Raw genomic sequence first — 20,649 nt, forward strand, 5'->3', positions numbered from 1 at the left:
ATCGCCAAGCCTACCAGCCTGGTTCCCCCTAGCCCCTGGTTCTCTCTAGCCCCTGTTTCTCTCTAGCCCCTGGTTCTCCCTAGCCCCTGTTTCCCCCTAGCCCCTGTTTCTCTCTAGCCCCTGTTTCTCTCTAGCCCCTGGTTCTCCCTAGCCCCTGTTTCTCTCTAGCCCCTGGTTCTCCCTAGCCCCTGGTTCTCTCTAGCCCCTGGTTCTCCCTAGCCCCTGTTTCTCTCTAGCCCCTGGTTCTCCCTAGCCCCTGTTTCTCTCTAGCCCCTGTTTCTCTCTAGCCCCTGTTTCTCCCTAGCCCCTGGTTCTCCCTAGCCCCTGGTTCTCCCTAGCCCCTGTTTCTCCCTAGCCCCTGGTTCTCCCTAGCCCCTGGTTCTCCCTAGCCCCTGGTTCTCCCTAGCCCCTGGTTCCCCCTAGCCCCTGTTTCTCCCTAGCCCCTGTTTCTCCCTAGCCCCTGGTTCTCTCTAGCCCCTGTTTCTCTCTAGCCCCTGGTTCCCCCTAGCCCCTGTTTCTCCCTAGCCCCTGTTTCTCTCTAGCCCCTGGTTCTCCCTAGCCCCTGGTTCTCCCTAGCCCCTGTTTCTCTCTAGCCCCTGGTTCTCCCTAGCCCCTGGTTCTCCCTAGCCCCTGTTTCTCTCTAGCCCCTGGTTCCCCCTAGCCCCTGGTTCTCCCTAGCCCCTGGTTCTCCCTAGCCCCTGGTTCTCTCTAGCCCCTGTTTCTCTCTAGCCCCTGGTTCTCCCTAGCCCCTGTTTCTCTCTAGCCCCTGGTTCTCCCTAGCCCCTGTTTCTCCCTAGCCCCTGGTTCTCCCTAGCCCCTGTTTCTCTCTAGCCCCTGGTTCTCCCTAGCCCCTGGTTCTCCCTAGCCCCTGGTTCTCTCTAGCCCCTGTTTCTCTCTAGCCCCTGGTTCTCCCTAGCCCCTGTTTCTCTCTAGCCCCTGGTTCTCCCTAGCCCCTGTTTCTCTCTAGCCCCTGGTTCTCCCTAGCCCCTGGTTCTCCCTAGCCCCTGTTTCTCCCTAGCCCCTGTTTCTCTCTAGCCCCTGGTTCTCCCTAGCCCCTGTTTCTCTCTAGCCCCTGGTTCCCCCTAGCCCCTGGTTCTCCCTAGCCCCTGGTTCTCCCTAGCCCCTGGTTCTCTCTAGCCCCTGTTTCTCTCTAGCCCCTGGTTCTCCCTAGCCCCTGTTTCTCTCTAGCCCCTGGTTCTCCCTAGCCCCTGTTTCTCTCTAGCCCCTGGTTCTCCCTAGCCCCTGGTTCTCCCTAGCCCCTGTTTCTCCCTAGCCCCTGTTTCTCTCTAGCCCCTGGTTCTCCCTAGCCCCTGTTTCTCTCTAGCCCCTGGTTCCCCCTAGCCCCTGGTTCCCCCTAGCCCCTGTTTCTCCCTAGCCCCTGTTTCTCTCTAGCCCCTGGTTCTCCCTAGCCCCTGGTTCTCCCTAGCCCCTGTTTCTCTCTAGCCCCTGTTTCTCCCTAGCCCCTGTTTCTCTCTAGCCCCTGTTTCTCTCTAGCCCCTGGTTCTCCCTAGCCCCTGGTTCTCCCTAGCCCCTGGTTCTCCCTAGCCCCTGGTTCTCCCTAGCCCCTGGTTCTCCCTAGCCCCTGTTTCTCCCTAGCCCCTGGTTCTCCCTAGCCCCTGGTTCTCTCTAGCCCCTGGTTCTCCCTAGCCCCTGTTTCTCTCTAGCCCCTGGTTCTCCCTAGCCCCTGTTTCTCTCTAGCCCCTGGTTCTCCCTAGCCCCTGGTTCTCCCTAGCCCCTGGTTCTCTCTAGCCCCTGGTTCTCCCTAGCCCCTGGTTCTCTCTAGCCCCTGTTTTTCTAGTTTTTCCGGTTTTGACCACTCTGCCTGTCCTGACCCTGAGCCTGCCTGCCGTTCTGTACCTTACTGACTCTACCCTGGATTACTGACCTCTGCCTGCCCTTGACCTGTCGTCTGCCTGCCCCCTGTTTTGTTAATAAACATCTGTTATTCAAACTGTCTGCATCTGGGTCTTATCTGACACAGTTCTGATCCAAAACACAGCTCAAAACATAACAAGAAGTAAAATTATACATTCCCCTCAAGAATATGACTAATGACTAAAATCAAATAACCCAAAACTATTTTTCAAGATATTGTCACGCGTACTTATAGAGTGAAGTGAAGGAGAGAGGTCCTGTACAGAGAGTCAACCAGTTGATACATATTTAAAGTAGTCAGGGCACAAGTAGCTGATGCAGAACTGTCCTTTCCTCTTTAAGTCATTAACATGCATGACGACGAGAACAACATGTCAGAGAAGGGAGGTTACTGTATTAGAATGGGCCCTACATTTCTAAAATGGACAAAATGTCCCCCATTTCCACTTTTATTTAAATACAGAATCATGTTAACAATATGTTGACTATTCTTTATGGAATGTTTATAATATCTTAGAATGTGTTGCCTTGTCCCTCTGAGTTCTACATGGAACAGGTCAAAGTTCCATTTACATTTGGTCAGTTCCATGAAGTCATTCATTCTATTCTATAAACACATTCAATTTACACTCCTCATCAGCTGCATCAAAGTGATACTGAAGGTTTCAGTGTTCTAGACTAGAGCTCTCCCTACTGGCATCTCAGCATTACTGTAGTGTCTCTTCGTACGATGGGCAGTAATATAATGCCTTGATCATATTCAGTTACACTGGCTTCTTCCCAAATGGCACCCTATGTCAAAAGTAGTACACTATTAAGGGAACAGGGTGCCATTTGGGAGAGACCCACTGTTGGCCATCGTGTATAGTACTGGTACCTAATAATAATGTCCTCAATAATGTTGGGCTAATAACAACATAACAAACTAATGAAACGCAACACTGGCGTTAAAAAGTAAAATTTAAGCACACAAAAATTGATGTCTGTTCTATAGAACATGCCGCTATCATATTCTGTTCCACTGTTGGCCCTTGTGAACAGCAGATGGCAAGCAGTGGATAGCAGCTGATTTACGGGCTCCTGACCTACTCCGCTATTTTGTGTCTTTTTTGTGCTGATTTTAACTTTACTCTGACCGAAAACAGCTTCCGGACATCAGAACAGTGATCATTTAACTTGATATGGACAAACATTTCTACCTCAACGAGATGGCAAATTATGGACGTTCTGCTTACTCCGGACCAGGCCCTAATCCCCCGGGACTCGAAAGAGGAAGTGGCGGCAATAGAGAGGCAAGCGAGCAGGCATCCTGACGAGATTACGTTGGCGATCAAATAGACCACCATTGCCCTCTGTTCTATTGTAAATAAGATTGTGTTCTTAACTGACTTTCCTAGTTAAATAAAGGTTAAATACAAAATGTATTTCATAAATTAATATTGGCGAACGTGCAGTCACTGGAGAACAAACTGGATGAGCTATGTTCTATCCTATCACTGGAAAACTGTAATACGTTTTTCTTGAGTTGTGGCTGAATGAGGACCTGGATATACATCTTGCTGGTTTTTCTACACAAAAATGTTTTGCTTTCTAGAACCTTAAAGGGTTATTTGGCTGATGCCATAGGAGAACCCTTTGAAGAATCCTTTTAGGTTCCAGGAAGAACCTTTTTGAATTACAGGTAGAACCTTTTTGGGTTCCATGTAGAACCCTTTCCACAGAGTGTTCTACATGTAAACGAAAGGGGTTCTACCTAGAACCAAAAAGGGTGCTCCTATTGGGACAGCCGAGGAACCCTTTTGGAACCCTTTTCTCTAAGAGTGCATCTTCAAGAATGGATGGCAGACTCTGGTAAGTCGAAGGGAGGAGGGGTGTGTCTCTTTGTTAAGGAAGTCTCAAGTTTTTGCTTGCCTGAGTTAGAATACCTTCTGATAAGCAGTAAACAATACTGTTTACCAAGAGAGTTTTCATCTACACTGAACAAAAATATAAACGCAACATGCAAAATATTTTAAGATTTTACTGACTTACAGTTCATATAAGGAAATCCGTTAATTTCAATAAATGTATTAGGACCTAATAGATTTCATATGACTGGGAATACACATATGCATCTGTTGGTCACAGATACCTTAAAAAAAAGTAGGGGCATGGATCAGAAAACTAGTCAGTATCTGGTGTGACCACTTTTTGTCTCATGCAGCGCGACATCTCCTTTCCATAGAGGCCTGTCGAATGTTGTCCAACTAATCTTTAATGGCTGTGAGAAGTTACTGAATATTGGCAAGAACTGGAACATGCTGTCGTACACGTCGATCCAGAGCATCCAAAGCATTCTCAATAGGACAGTGGTGAGTATGCAGGCCATAGAAGAACTGGGACATTTTCAGCTTCCAGAAATTGTGTATGATTCTTGCGACATGGGGCCATGCATTTTGATGCTGAAACATGAGGTGATGGCGGTGGATGAATAGCACAAAAATGGGCCTCAGGATCTCGTCACAGTATCTCTCTGTATTCAAATTGACATCGATAAAATGCAATTGTGTTCGTTGTCCATAGCTTATGCCTAACCATACCATAACCCCACTGCCACCATGGGGTATACTGTTCACAACGTTGGCATCAGCAAAACGCTTGCCCAGACTACGCCATACACGCTGTCTGCTATCTGCCCGGTACAGTTGAAAACGGGATTCATCCGTGAAGAGCACACTTCTCCAGCGTGCCAGTGGCCATCGAAGGTGAGTATTTGCCCACTGAAGTCGATTACGATGCCAAACAGCAATCAGGTCAAAATATGCAGTTCTGTCCTTGAGCAAGGCAGTTAACACCCAACAACAACTGATCCCTGGTGCCGATGATGTCGATTAAGGCAGATCCCGCAGTGTTGCTCTGTTTCAGAGGGGTTAGGTTAACTGTAGAAGAAGTTTACAATTGGTTCATTCATCCCCTTCCTCTCCCCTGTAACTATTCCCCAGGTCGTTACTGTAAATGAGAACGTGTTCTCAGTCAACTTACCTGGTAAAATAACGGATAAATAAAATAAAGAAGACACATTTTAGTTGAATGCATTTAGTTGTGCAACTGACTGGGTATCCCCCTTTCCCTTACATGTGTGTACATTTTTATTTTACCTTTATTTAACTAGGAAAGTCAGTTAAGAGCAAATTCTTATTTTCAATGATGGCCTAGGAACAGTGGGTTAACTGCCTTGTTCAGGGGCAGAACGACAGATTTGTACCTTGTCAGCCCAGGGATTCAATCTGCAACCTTTCAGTTACGAGTCCAACACTCTAACCACTAGGCTACCTGCCGACCCATAACCACCTCAATTATTTCATACCCCTGCACATCAACTAGGTACTGGTAAATAGACATGTTATTTTTTACTCATTATTGTTATTTGTTATTCACTGTGTATTTATTCCTTGTGTCACTATTTAAAATGTTTTTACTCTGCATTGTTGGAAATGGACCCGTTAGTAAGCATTTCAATCCACCGTCACTGTGTCTCACGTAAATAATACTCCTAAACACAACCCTCCATCACTGTGTTTCATATTAATACTGTATTACTCCTAAAAGCTAAACACCCAATCCCCTCTTACTTTAGCCCATTTTCAAACACGTCTCCACAAAAATCTATTACTGTCAGAGTCCTTAAAATAGCAGGAAAAAGTATTATATATGAAACCACATGTACAATACTGTATCAGATTAATATGCAGAAATACATCTACAGAGTACATAACAGAAAAACAAAACAACATACATTCCAATAGCATCGCCATGCACATAACAGGATACAGAAGTTCATGGTTACAAACAAATTATAAAATATACATATTTTAAGATATCGTCAAGCATACTTACAGAGTGAAGGGTAGACGTGTTGTAAGTTAACTTACTGTCAGTAAACAGACACTGAGTGTGAAGTTTGAGATCTGTGGTTAACCCAACATTGAAGTAGTCTGTGTCCATAGAGTTTAATAGAGGGCGCACTTGCTTCAAAACTAAAGCCATTGAATACAAACTTTCAGTTGGTTTACCGACTGTCATTAAAGTTATGGAAGTTGAAGAAGAAGACATTAACTACTTTAAAATGGAGATAGTCCTCAATTGCTCTTCTCATTCTGTTGCAGACGACATAATGACAAATATGCATAGATGGACCCTCTAGACAAATCTATGTCAGGAACTAAGAAGCTGATGCAGAGAGGGCTTCCTTCCTCAGTCACACATACAGTGTTCGAGAGCATCAAAACTGTGATGCATCGTGGGTAAATTGTGACTGACTGACTGAGTGAGTAGTTATTTATCATGCAAGGTCATTTGTAGATCTCGACTCGTCTATAAAGTCGGCTGCAATGTCAAACACTCCTACATTTACATAACATTATAGCATTTGTAGCAAAAATCTAATTCAAATCATGGGACCGATAATATGATTTGTCAGATTAACATTAGCACATCATGTTCAAATCATCTATAAGTGACTTTGTTGAGCTTCACATTGAATTTTATACATTTGGATGATTTGGACATGATTTGGACATGATAAAATGACTAAAAGAAATGTGCAAAAAATGCTAATATTGGTCGGATGACTTGAATGGGATTTGTGCCACAAATGCTAAAACATTAGCAAGTGGAAACAGTACCAGGGGAAACTAAACCAAAGCATGGATTGCTGACATAGGAGGACATGCGGATGATGAGGGTGATGTGTTGATGAGGATGATGTGTTGATGAGGATGATGTGTTGATGAGGATGATGTGTTGATGATGATGATGTGTTGATGATGATGATGTGATGATGAGGATGATGAGGATGATGTGTTGATGAGGATGATGTGTTGATGAGGATGATGTGTTGATGATGATGATGAGGATGATGAGGATGATGTGTTGATGATGATGATGAGGATGATGAGGATGATGTGTTGATGATGTGTTGATGAGGACGATGAGGATGATGTGTTGATGAGGATGATGTGTTGAATAGGATGATGTGTTGATGAAGATGATGAGGGTGATGTGTTGATGAGGATGATGTGTTGATGAGGATGATGTGTTGATGAGGATGATGTGTTGATGAAGATGATGAGGGTGATGTGTTGATGAGGATGATGTGTTGATGAGGATGATGTGTTGATGAGGATGATGTGTTGATGAGGACGATGTGTTGATGAGGATGATGTGTTGATGAGGATGATGTGTTGATGAGGATGATGTGTTGATGAGGATGATGTGATGATGATGTGTTGATGAGGATGATGAGGATAATGTGATGATGAGGATGTTGTGTTGATGAGGATGATGAGGATGATGTGTTGATGAGGATGATGATGTGTTGATGAGGATGATTATGTGTTGATGAGGATGATGAGGATGATGATGTGTTGATGAGGATGATGAGGATGATGTGATGATGAGGATGATGTGTTGATGAGGACGATGTGTTGATGATGTGTTGATGAGGATGATGATGTGTTGATGAGGATGATGAGGATGATGTGTTGATGAGGATGATGTGTTGATGAGGATGATGATGTGTTGATGAGGATGATGTGTTGATGAGGATGATGTGTTGATGAGGATAATGAGGATGATGTGGATGATGTGTTGATGAGGATGATGTGTTGATGAGGATGACGTGTTGATGAGGACGATGTGTTGATGTAGGATGCAGCTAAACAGCTTGACACAATAATTTCTGAGGTAGAGCCTCTACTGATTGAAGATAGCATGTAAAAGGCTGTGAGAAACCTATCTAGTAACTGGACCTCTCTGTCTTTTAGAGTCCTGTAAAAGGCTGTGAGAAACCTATCTAGTAACTGGACCTCTCTGTTTTTTAGAGTCCTGTAAAAGGCTGTGAGAAACCTATCTAGTAACTGGACCTCTCTGTCTTTTAGAGCCCTGTAAAAGGCTGTGAGAAACCTATCTAGTAACTGGACCTCTGCCTTTTAGAGTCCTGTAAAAGGCTGTGAGAAACCTATCTAGTAACTGGACCTCTGTGTTTTAGAGTCCATAGCATCCAAAGGCATATACATCTGTCAGCTGGTGTGACCTCAACAAGAAATGTCCAAAATTCCAACGCAATTACAACGTTAAAACAGACAACCCCCAACCTCACGTATGCTGACACTGCCCTGTCTGTAAAGGTATGTGGTATCCTACACTGCCCTGTCTGTAAAGGTATGTGGTATCCTACACTGCCCTGTCTGTAAAGGTATGTGGTATCCTACACTGCCCTGTCTGTAAAGGTATGTGGTATCCTACACTGCCCTGTCTGTAAAGGTATGTGGTATCCTACACTGCCCTGTCTGTAAAGGTATGTGGTATCCTACACTGCCCTGTCTGTAAAGGTATGTGGTATCCTACACTGCCCTGTCTGTAAAGGTATGTGGTATCCTACACTGCCCTGTCTGTAAAGGTGTGTGGTATCCTACACTGCCCTGTCTGTAAAGGGTCTTTGAAAAGCAGAGACACTGAAGTGGTTCAAGAAGTGGAACATGAGTGCTACCTTCAACCATTGGATGAAGATGAACATTCAGAGACATTTGTGTTTTATGACTTTGAGAGTAATCAGCAACCAGGGGTTTATCTACCAATTGTTGTTTCCACCATGACTTTCAAGGGTGAAAAGTGGTCAGCAGACGGCCTCAACTGTACTAACATTTATATAACCTCGGTAATAAAACACTGTGCACTACTCTGTCTAAAACATTTATAAATCCCCAGTACTAAAACACTGTGCTCTACTCTGTCTAAAACATTTATAAACCCCCGGTACTAAAACACTGTGCTCTACTCTGTCTAAAACATTTATAAACCCCAGTACTAAAACACTGTGCACTACTCTGTCTAAAACATTTATAAACCCCCAGTACTAAAACACTGTGCTCTACTCTGTCTAAAACATTTATAAACCCCAGTACTAAAACACTGTGCTCAACTCTGTCTAAAACATTTATAAACCCCCAGTACTAAAACACTGTGCTCTACTCTGTCTAAAACATTTATAAACCCCCAGTACTAAAACACTGTGCACTACTCTGTCTAAAACATTTATAAACCCCTGCTACTAAAACACTGTGCTCTACTCTTTCTAAAACATTTATAAACCCCCAGTACTAAAACACTGTGCTCTACTCTGTCTAAAACATTTATAAACCCCAGTACTAAAACACTGTGCTCTACTCTGTCTAAAACATTTATAAACCCCAGTACTAAAACACTGTGCTCTACTCTGTCTAAAACATTTATAAACCCCTGCTACTAAAACACTGTGCTCTACTCTGTCTAAAACATTTATAAACCCCAGTACTAAAACACTGTGCTCTACTCTGTCTAAAACATTTATAAACCCCAGTACTAAAACACTGTGCTCTACTCTGTCTAAAACATTTATAAACCCCAGTACTAAAACACTGTGCTCTACTCTGTCTAAAACATTTATAAACCCCCAGTACTAAAACACTGTGCTCTACTCTGTCTAAAACATTTATAAACCCCCAGTACTAAAACACTGTGCTCTACTCTGTCTAAAACATTTATAAAACCTCGGTACTAAAACACTGTGCTCTACTCTGTCTAAAACATTTATAAACCCCAAGTACTAAAACACTGTGCTCTACTCTGTCTAAAACATTTATAAACCCCAGTACTAAAACACTGTGCTCTACTCGGTCTAAAACATTTATAAAAACCCCAGTACTAAAACACTGTGCACTACTCTGTCTAAAACATTTATAAACCCCCAGTACTAAAACACTGTGCTCTACTCGGTCTAAAACATTTATAAATCCCTGCTACTAAAACACTGCTCAACTCTGTCTAAAACATTTATAAACCCCCAGTACTAAAACACTGTGCTCTACTCTGTCTAAAACATTTATAAAACCTCGGCCTAAGCCCACAGTCCCTTGATCGGCCACTTGAGAAAGGCGATAATGTGTTTCAGCCTGGGGCTGGGATGACGACATTCTGTTTTTTCCCAGGCTCTGAGAGCCTATGGAAGACGTAGGAAGTGTCACGTTAGAGCAGAGATCCTTTGTAAAAGATAGAGAATGCAAAGAAGTTCAAGAAATGGTCAGACAGGCCACTTCCTGTAAAGGAATCTCTCAGGTTTTGACCTGCCATTTGAGTTCTGTTATACTCACAGACACCATTCAAACAGTTGTAGAAACTTTGGAGTGTTTTCTATCCAAAGCCAATAATTATATGCATATTCTAGTTACTGGGCAGGAGTAGTAACCAGATTAAATCGGGTACGTTTTTTATCCAGCCGTGAAAATACTGCCCCCTAGCCATAACAGGTTAAATTAAAATAACTGGGTAATCCATTACCCACCGGGTCAACATAGTATAATACATAGTGGATAGAGATGGTGATTGTGTACCTAAAGTGGAGTCTAAAGTGGAGTTTTACTATCATTTTACCATAAGTAAATGCAATATTTTGGTTCTGATCCGTTTTAATCTCATCCTGAATGTTTTCAAAATATTTCTTGCTTACAGGTACATCGTGTAACTTCTCATAGTTAACAGTGATTCCGTCCCCATCCTTTCCATCTATATGAACTGTTCTCAGAACTGGTACATTACTGTCTCCTACACTTTGATAGGATATGATGTCAGTATACACCAACATGTTGTTGAACCCTGCATGTAGATCCACAGGGTATGTTGTTAAACCCTGCATGTATATCCACAGGGTATGTTGTTGAACCCTGCATGTATATCCACAGGGTATGTTGTTGAACCCTGCATGTATATCCACAGGGTATGTTGTTGAACCCTGCATGTATATCCACAGGGTATGTTGTTAAACCCTGCATGTATATCCACAGGGTATGTTGTTAAACCCTGCATGTATATCCACAGGGTATGTTGTTGAACCCTGCATGTATATCAAAAATGAATTATAAATAAATATATACATATAATATAATAATATATATATAATAAATTACCACTGGTCTGTATAGCTAGCTAATCATCCCCAACATGTAGGATAAATTACCACTGGTCTGTATAGCTAGCTCATCATCCCCAACATGTAGGATACATTACCACTGGTCTGTATAGCTAGCCCATCACCCCCAACATGTAGGATAAATTACCACTGGTCTGTATAGCTAGCTCATCATCCCCAACATGTAGGATAAATTACCACTGGTCTGTATAGCTAGCTCATCACCCCCAACATGCAGGATACATTACCACTGGTCTGTATAGCTAGCTCATCACCCCCAACATGTAGGATACATTACCACTGGTCTGTATAGCTATCTCATCACCCCCAACATGTAGGATAAATTACCACTGGTCTGTATAGCTAGCTCATCACCCCCAACATGTAGGATAAATTACCACTGGTCTGTATAGCTAGCTCATCACCCCCAACATGTAGGATACATTACCACTGGTCTGTATAGCTAGCTCATCATCCCCAACATGTAGGATACATTACCACTGGTCTGTATAGCTAGCTCATCACCCCCAACATGCAGGATACATTACCACTGGTCTGTATAGCTAGCTCATCATCCCCAACATGTAGGATACATTACCACTGGTCTGTATAGCTAGCCCATCACCCCCAACATGTAGGATAAATTACCACTGGTCTGTATAGCTAGCTCATCACCCCCAACATGCAGGATACATTACCACTGGTCTGTATAGCTAGCTCATCACCCCCAACATGTAGGATAAATTACCACTGGTCTGTATAGCTAGCTCATCACCCCCAACATGCAGGATACATTACCACTGGTCTGTATAGCTAGCTCATCACCCCCAACATGCAGGATACATTACCACTGGTCTGTATAGCTAGCTCATCATCCCCAACATGTAGGATACATTACCACTGGTCTGTATAGCTAGCCCTGTGATTTGTACATAGTTACAGGCGATATTTGGGTTCTATTCAAATTTAGAAAACCATTTTTTGGAGCATCATATATTGATGATTTAAACTCTTTATACTCCCTTTCTCTATGTTTTAGCCTGTGTCCTACTTCTGATGTAAAGGTCGTCACGGGCGTGTCAGTACTTAACAAATCCATGTTTTATTTCTTTCTTCTTTAGAGTTTTCTGGGGTTTATCTCTCTTGAGGTTTCTTGTCGCTTGTAGTGTTGACAGGACAAGTCTAACACTTACTTATACTCAGGCAGACCTACCCCGGAAACGAATTTTTCATTCTGCAGATGGTCACAAGCTCACTACACAGCAGCTCCATAAGTTCACTACACACATTATTCAAACAGTTCAAATGCAGGCCTCCCCCATTCACTACAAAAATTCCCAACTGTTCCCAAGATCACCACACATCAATTATCAGGCCATTACTTTTTATTGCAAACATTTGCTTTACTGCTGCACTATCGTGTTACATAAGCACACCCTAAATAGCATGAGGACATCTGGACAGGATGGCCTTGAAAGGGCATAAACATAAGACACATAAATAGATCATCAATCACTTTCTGACACATAGCGTCTATTATATTCTCTCTCTAGCTTTTAAATAATTTATTTTCAATCTTTCTTACCATTATCTGGGTACTTGCATTTCAATGCTAGTTAACCCATAATTTTTCTGTGGGATTGTACCATGTTTATTCTGGTGATAACTGGGATCGCTGGCTGTCTCATGGAGTGTGTGAGGGTGTCATGGTCGGGATGGCCTGAACTCAGAGCGTGATAGAATACCAAGGAAAACCACAGTAACTTACAGCAAATTTGACCCTCCATTTTCCCTAAAACAAAAGGTAATTGAACCAGGACACTTTGTCCCCAGATATAACAGATACTAAGGCTGGTTTCAGTCTGAACTCATCTCTGACCAAATGTTTAGCAGCAGTTTGTAACTGTACAGCAGAATAGCTGTGTACATAATCCTAATAATATGGACAACATTTAAACACTTAAACATTATCTTATTTTAGGGTGTGGTCAGATAGACTAGTGGTTAGAGTGTTCTTTAAGCCATCAAGGTAAAAATCTGTCGGTGCCCTTAATTTAAGCAAGGCACTTACACCTAATTTGCTCCATGGGCGCCATACTACTATGGTTGACCCTGTAAAACAACACATTTCACTGCATCTATCATACTACTATGGCTGACCCTGGAAAACAACACATTTCACTGCACCAATCCGCTGTCTGTGACAATAAAACATTTTAAAAGCTAGCTAACATAGAAAATGACAGCATTGATTATTTTTAAATTACAACAGTAAATTTAACAATGCTGTTTATAAATATTGTTGACATTCATCCAAGGACAGTTTGACTTGCATTACACTCTCACTGCAGAAAAATATTCTCATGAAATCACATGACTTCTAGTTAGAGAAAAGGATTCCTGTAAACACGGCCTGCTACAAGCAGGAAACAAGTTATGGACGAAACAGAAAAATGTGACATATCTGTTTGATAGTTACCCTGAATGATGAATGTGTGAACTATCTTGTCATCTTTTTGGCTAACCACAATGGAACATTCGGACATGAACTGGCAGAACAGGTTTCAGCAAAGTATGGAGTCATTGTTTTCAGGAAGGTGCAACCATGGTGATAGGAGAGACAGGAGGCAGACTAAGGTACAAGGGAAGCCAACTACTGCCCTACAAAGACAAACAGCATCTACACAAACAGTCACCTGGACTACTGCCCTACAAAGACAAACAGCATCTACACAAACAGCCACCTGAACTACTGCCCTACAAAGACAAACAGCATCTACACAAACAGCCACCTGAACTACTGCCCTACAAAGACAAACAGCATCTACACAAACAGCCACCTGAACTACTGCCCTACAAAGACAAACAGCATCTACACAAACAGCCACCTGAACTACTGCCCTACAAAGACAAACAGCATCTACACAAACAGCCACCTGAACTACTGTCCTACAAAGACAAACAGCATCTACACAAACAGTGAATCTGAGAAAAATGACTTTAAAGTTTGTTTTCTAGTCCATGCATATCAACCATGACCACTGATCTGACCTATGACCCTTAAAATGCTGATACTGCACTCTGCCTTGGTATGACCTTAAACAGCTGTATGGGTAATGAAACAGCAACATGCAGCATCTAGAAATCTAAATGTGTTGATCCAGCTTTCTGGTTGTTTTCTGTTTGATGGAAACAGTTTGAGAGTTCTAACTACATTCCAACTGTATTTAATGGTGTTGTGTAGTTGTGTTGTCATATTGTGAATGTTGTATTGTAGTAACCAACTGTATTTAATGGTGTTATGTAGTTGTGTTGCCATGTTGTGAATGTTGTATTGTAGTAACCCTCAACTGTATTTAATGGTGTTATGTAGTTGTGTTGTGAATGTTGTATTGTAGTAACCAACTGTATTTAATGGTGTTATGTTGTTGTGTTGCCATGTTGTGAATGTTGTATTGTAGTAACCCTCAACTGTATTTAATGGTGTTATGTAGTTGTGTTGTGAATGTTGTATTGTAGTAACCAACTGTATTTAATGGTGTTATGTAGTTATGTTGTGAATGTTGTATTGTAGTAACCAACTGTATTTAATGGTGTTATATAGTTGTGTTGTCATGTTGTGAATGTTGTATTGTAGTAACCAACTGTATTTAATGGTGTTATGTAGTTGTGTTGTCATGTTGTGAATGTTGTATTGTAGTAACCAACTGTATTTAATGGTGTTATATAGTTGTGTTGTCATGTTGTGAATGTTGTATTGTAGTAACCAACTGTATTTAATGGTGTTATGTAGTTGTGTTGTCATGTTGTGAATGTTGTATTGTAGTAACCAACTGTATTTAATGGTGTTATGTAGTTGTGTTGTCATGTTGTGAATGTTGTATTGTAGTAACCAACTGTATTTAATGGTGTTATATAGTTGTGTTGTCATGTTGTGAATGTTGTATTGTAGTAACCAACTGTATTTAATGGTGTTATGTAGTTGTGTTGTCATGTTGTGAATGTTGTATTGTAATAACCAACTGTATTTAATGGTGTTATGTAGTTGTGTTGTCATATTGTGAATGTTGTATTGTAGTAACCAACTGTATTTAATGGTGTTATGTAGTTGTGTTGCCATGTTGTGAATGTTGTATTGTAGTAACCCTCAACTGTATTTAATGGTGTTATGTAGTTGTGTTGTGAATGTTGTATTGTAGTAACCAACTGTATTTAATGGTGTTATGTTGTTGTGTTGCCATGTTGTGAATGTTGTATTGTAGTAACCCTCAACTGTATTTAATGGTGTTATGTAGTTGTGTTGTCATGTTGTGAATGTTGTATTGTAGTAACCAACTGTATTTAATGGTGTTATGTAGTTGTGTTGTCATGTTGTGAATGTTGTATTGTAGTAACCAACTGTATTTAATGGTGTTATGTAGTTGTGTTGTCATGTTGTGAATGTTGTATTGTAGTAATCCTCAACTGTATTTAATGGTGTTATGTAGTTGTGTTGTCATGTTGTGAATGTTGTATTGTAGTAACCAACTGTATTTAATGGTGTTATGTAGTTGTGTTGTCATGTTGTGAATGTTGTATTGTAGTAACCAACTGTATTTAATGGTGTTATGTAGTTGTGTTGTCATGTTGTGAATGTTGTATTGTAGTAACCAACTGTATTTAATGGTGTTATGTAGTTGTGTTGTCATGTTGTGAATGTTGTATTGTAGTAACCAACTGTATTTAATGGTGTTATGTAGTTGTGTTGTTATGTTGTGAATGTTGTATTGTAGTAACCAACTGTATTTAATGGTGTTGTGTAGTTGTGTTGTGAATGTTGTGAATGTTGTATTGTAGTAAACAACTGTATTTAATGGTGTTATATAGTTGTGTTGTCATGTTGTGAATGTTGTATTGTAGTAACCAACTGTATTTAATGGTGTTATGTAGTTGTGTTGTCATGTTGTGAATGTTGTATTGTAGTAACCAACTGTATTTAATGGTGTTATGTAGTTGTGTTGTGAATGTTGTGAATGTTGTATTGTAGTAACCAACTGTATTTAATGGTGTTATGTAGATGTGTTGTCATGTTGTGAATGTTGTATTGTAGTAACCCTCAACTGTATTTAATGGTGTTATATAGTTGTGTTGTCATGTTGTGAATGTTGTATTGTAGTAACCCTCAACTGTATTTAATGGTGTTGTGTAGTTGTGTTGCCATGTTGTGAATGTTGTATTGTAGTAACCAACTGTATTTAATGGTGTTATGTAGTTGTGTTGCCATGTTGTGAATGTTGTATTGTAGTAACCAACTGTATTTAATGGTGTTATGTAGTTGTGTTGTCATGTTGTGAATGTTGTATTGTAGTAACCAACTGTATTTAATGGTGTTGTGTAGTTGTGTTGTCATGTTGTGAATGTTGTATTGTAGTAACCAACTGTATTTAATGGTGTTATGTAGTTGTGTTGTCATGTTGTGAATGTTGTATTGTAGTAAACAACTGTATTTAATGGTGTTGTGTAGTTGTGTTGTCATGTTGTGAATGTTGTATTGTAGTAACCAACTGTATTTAATGGTGTTATGTAGTTGTGTTGTCATGTTGTGAATGTTGTATTGTAGTAACCAACTGTATTTAATGGTGTTATGTAGTTGTGTTGTCATGTTGTGAATGTTGTATTGTAGTAACCAACTGTATTTAATGGTGTTATGTAGTTGTGTTGTCATGTTGTGAATGTTGTATTGTAGTAACCAACTGTATTTAATGGTGTTATGTAGTTGTGTTGTCATGTTGTGAATGTTGTATTGTAGTAACCAACTGTATTTAATGGTGTTATGTAGTTGTGTTGTCATGTTGTGAATGTTGTATTGTAGTAGGCCTAACCCTCACCAACAGAGACAGCAACAGACGACACAGAGAAAGTGATGGAGAGAGGCAGAGGATGGGAGTGTACAGTAGACTGGGATTCTAATTACTGCACTGCGCATGTGTGTGTGTGTGTGTGTGTGTGTGTGTGTGTGTGTGTGTGTGTGTGTGTGTGTGTGTGTGTGTGTGTGTGTGTGTGTGTGTGTGTGTGTGTGTATGTGTGTGTGAGGGTGTTTTGGTACTGTAGGATTCTTTAATCAATGTGGCTCATTGGACAGGTCAGAGTCTCAACACAATTGAAAAGTTACCATCAATAAAACACCAAATGATGTAATTTCTTGTGGAAGAATGGTGTCACATCTCTCCAATAGACTTCCAGACAGTTGTAGAATGTTTGCCAAGGCTCATTGTAAGAGCTGTAAAGAGAGAGGGACTCGGAGAGAGAACAGGTAGAACCTGATATGTAAATGAGCAGAGCAAACGAAAGTAACTTTCAACGACCGAATGATCATTCAGACTCTGTTTCTATTGAGGGATAAAAGGTAAGACGACGATTGTTATGTGTATTAATATAGTTGATGATATTGTTATGTGTATTAATATAGTTGATGATATTGTTATGTGTATTAATATAGTTGATGATATTGTTGTGTGTATTCATATAGTTGATGATATTGTTATGTGTATTAATATAGTTGATGATATTGTTATGTGTATTAATATAGTTGATGATATTGTTATGTGTATTAATATAGTTGGTGATATTGTTGTGTGTATTAATATAGTTGATGATATTGTTATGTGTATTCATATAGTTGATGATATTGTTGTGTGTATTCATATAGTTGATGATATTGTTATGTGTATTAATATAGTTGATGATATTGTTATGTGTATTAATATAGTTGATGATATTGTTATGTGTATTAATATAGTTGATGATATTGTTATGTGTATTAATATAGTTGGTGATATTGTTGTGTGTATTAATATAGTTGATGATATTGTTATGTGTATTCATATAGTTGATGATATTGTTGTGTGTATTCATATAGTTGATGATATTGTTATGTGTATTAATATAGTTGATGATATTGTTATGTGTATTAATATAGTTGATGATATTGTTATGTGTATTAATATAGTTGGTGATATTGTTGTGTGTATTAATATAGTTGATGGTATTGTTATGTGTATTAATATAGTTGATGATATTGTTATGTGTATTCATATAGTTGGTGATATTGTTGTGTGTATTAATATAGTTGATGATATTGTTATGTGTATTAATATAGTTGATGATATTGTTGTGTGTATTCATATAGGTGATGATATTGTTGTGTGTATTAATATAGTTGATGATATTGTTGTGTGTATTAATATAGTTGGTGATATTGTTATGTGTATTAATATAGTTGATGATATTGTTATGTGTATTCATATAGTTAATTATATTTTTGGGGGACAGTGTTATAATAGTCCTACTCTCCTTAAAATGTTTTGGATATAAATTAGATGCGTGGGGTGAATTCGTTCTGTGCCCATCTGTGTGCCCCAGGGTGATCGCTCCTACACTATCTACAATCTAAAAGGGTTCTTTGGCTGTCCCCATAGTAGAACCCTTTGTAGAATCCTTTTTTTGGTACTAGGTAGAACACTTTTGGGTTCCGTGAAGAACCCTTTCCACAGAGGGTTCTACATGGAAGCCAGAAGGGTTCTACCTGGAACCCAAAAGCGTTCTCCTATGGGGACGGCCGGAGGACCCGTTTGGAACCCTTTATTCTAAGAGTGTACTGTATCATAGGTCTATAGACTTGTCTTCTCAAAACAGGCTTAAAACACAACAAGCAACAAACAAACATGTTCTCTTTATAATCTACAGTTAACTCTTTTCACTCAGGAAGGTATGTTGTGTGAAAGAGAGACTAATAAATATTGTTCGAGAGACTAACAACAACTTACACTTCCTCAAAACAGTTTGTGCGTATTCATTAGTGCCCAGCGTAGCAAAACGTTTGGCAACAGAAACCGTTTAGGTCACGTTGTACAGCGTTTAGAGTAAACGGTTTATGTTTTATTTAACATCTTAAAACTGTTGGCTGTGGAGTAAACTAATGAATACAACCCAGGTTGTCGCCTACGACTCGGCATGTTGATACCTGCCTCTTGCTGAAACCTGAACGTAGCCTGAGGGGTATACTATGATACAGGCTTGATATACTGGTTTTCTAAAGCTAGCCAGCTTCAGTTAGCTTCACATTCCAGCTCAGGCCTCACCCATCAGAATATACACAACAGAACAGAAAAAAATCTCAATGAAGTTTCAAGGTGAGAATCCTGCCAGGGATTATTGTAAAGTGTGTAGATAAATTAAATGTAATGTTAGTATAGTGAATGACAGTAAAACACTCCTAACAGTCTACTACTACTGAGACAGGTTGGTGTAATGTTAGTATAGTGAATGACAGTAAAACACTCCTAACAGTCTACTACTACTGAGACAGGTTGGTGTAATGTTAGTATAGTGAATGACAGTAAAACACTCCTAACAGTCTACTACTACTGAGACAGGTTGGTGTAATGTTAGTATAGTGAATGACAGTAAAACACTCCTAACAGTCTACTACTACTGAGACAGGTTGGTGTAATGTTAGTATAGTGAATGACAGTAAAACACTCCTAACAGTCTACTACTACTGAGACAGGTTGGTGTAATGTTAGTATAGTGAATGACAGTAAAACACTCCTAACAGTCTACTACTACTGAGACAGGTTGGTGTCAGTTTAATCATATAAATGGAGCAGACTGGACGTGGTCAAGTCAAATTCAATATATCAATATTCATATATTATACTTACATTTAACATTTCATATGATAATGTAATTGTATCATAGTTCCTCTATAGTGTAGTGATTCTCTACATTTCATATGATAATGTAATTGTATCATAGTTCCTCTATAGTGTAGTGATCCTCTACATTTCATATGATAATGTAGTTGTATCATAGTTCCTCTATAGTGTAGTGATCCTCTACATTTCATATGATAATGTAATTGTATCATAGTTCCACTATAGTGCAGTGATCCTCTACATTTCATATGATAATGTAATTGAGCCACTTCACAATTCCAACTAAGTGACCCAATTGGTGCCAATGGCGCGATGCGTAGGTTGTTGGCCTTTTACATGTGAGACCTGGGTTCACTTCCCTGCCCAGCTGTTTGCTACATTGGTGTCAGAAGTGGTATGGTGTCTGTGAGGTCATCAGAATGGACCGGATGTGTGAGGGGTCTGAGTAGTCGAAGCACGGGACTAATTAACATACTGATACTGGGTTAACACTATTGATACTGATACTGGGTTAACCCTATTGATATTGATACTGGGTTAACACTATTGATACTGATACTGGGTTAACACTATTGATATTGATACTGGGTTAACCCTATTGATACTGATACTGGGTTAACCCTATTGATACTGATACTGGATTAACCCTATTTATACTGATACTGGGTTAACACTATTAATACTGATACTGGGTTAACACAATTGATAATGATACTGGGTTAACCCTATTAATACTGATACTGGGTTAACACTATTGATACTGATACTGGGTTAACACTATTGATACTGATACTGGGTTAACCCTATTGATACTGATACTGGGTTAACCCTATTGATATTGATACTGGGTTAACACTATTGATACTGATACTGGGTTAACCCTATTAATACTGATACTGGGTTAACACTATTGAAACCGATACTGGGTTAACACTATTGATATTGATACTGGGTTAACCCTATTTATACTGATACTGGGTTAACCCTATTGATATTGATACTGGGTTAACACTATTGATACTGATACTGGGTTAACACTATTGATACTGATACTGGGTTAACCCTATTGATATTGATACTGGGTTAACCCTATTG

At 39.9% G+C, this 20,649-nt stretch overlaps 2 protein-coding genes across 6 annotated transcripts in view; both read right to left on the minus strand.

Annotated features, from left to right (window-relative positions):
• LOC145850252 (tripartite motif-containing protein 16-like) overlaps positions 1-20,649 on the minus strand; it is a 698,685-nt gene that overhangs the window by 543,371 nt on the left and 134,665 nt on the right. The window lies entirely within an intron of this gene.
• LOC123735050 (cell adhesion molecule CEACAM6) overlaps positions 1-20,649 on the minus strand; it is a 94,475-nt gene that overhangs the window by 13,031 nt on the left and 60,795 nt on the right. For 2 of the 3 annotated variants that reach the window (XM_082971202.1, XM_082971203.1), the window contains exon 1: positions 5,752-6,175. The exons of the other annotated variant lie outside the window; for it this stretch is intronic. The gene's annotated coding sequence lies outside the window, so the exon portion shown is untranslated. Of the gene's footprint in view, positions 1-5,751; positions 6,176-20,649 lie in introns of those variants that run through there. 3 annotated transcript variants of the gene reach the window in all.

This window comes from Salmo salar, unplaced genomic scaffold (genome assembly GCF_965601325.2).
Source record: "Salmo salar unplaced genomic scaffold, fSalSal1 ptg000221l, whole genome shotgun sequence".
Taxonomy (NCBI): domain Eukaryota; kingdom Metazoa; phylum Chordata; class Actinopteri; order Salmoniformes; family Salmonidae; genus Salmo; species Salmo salar.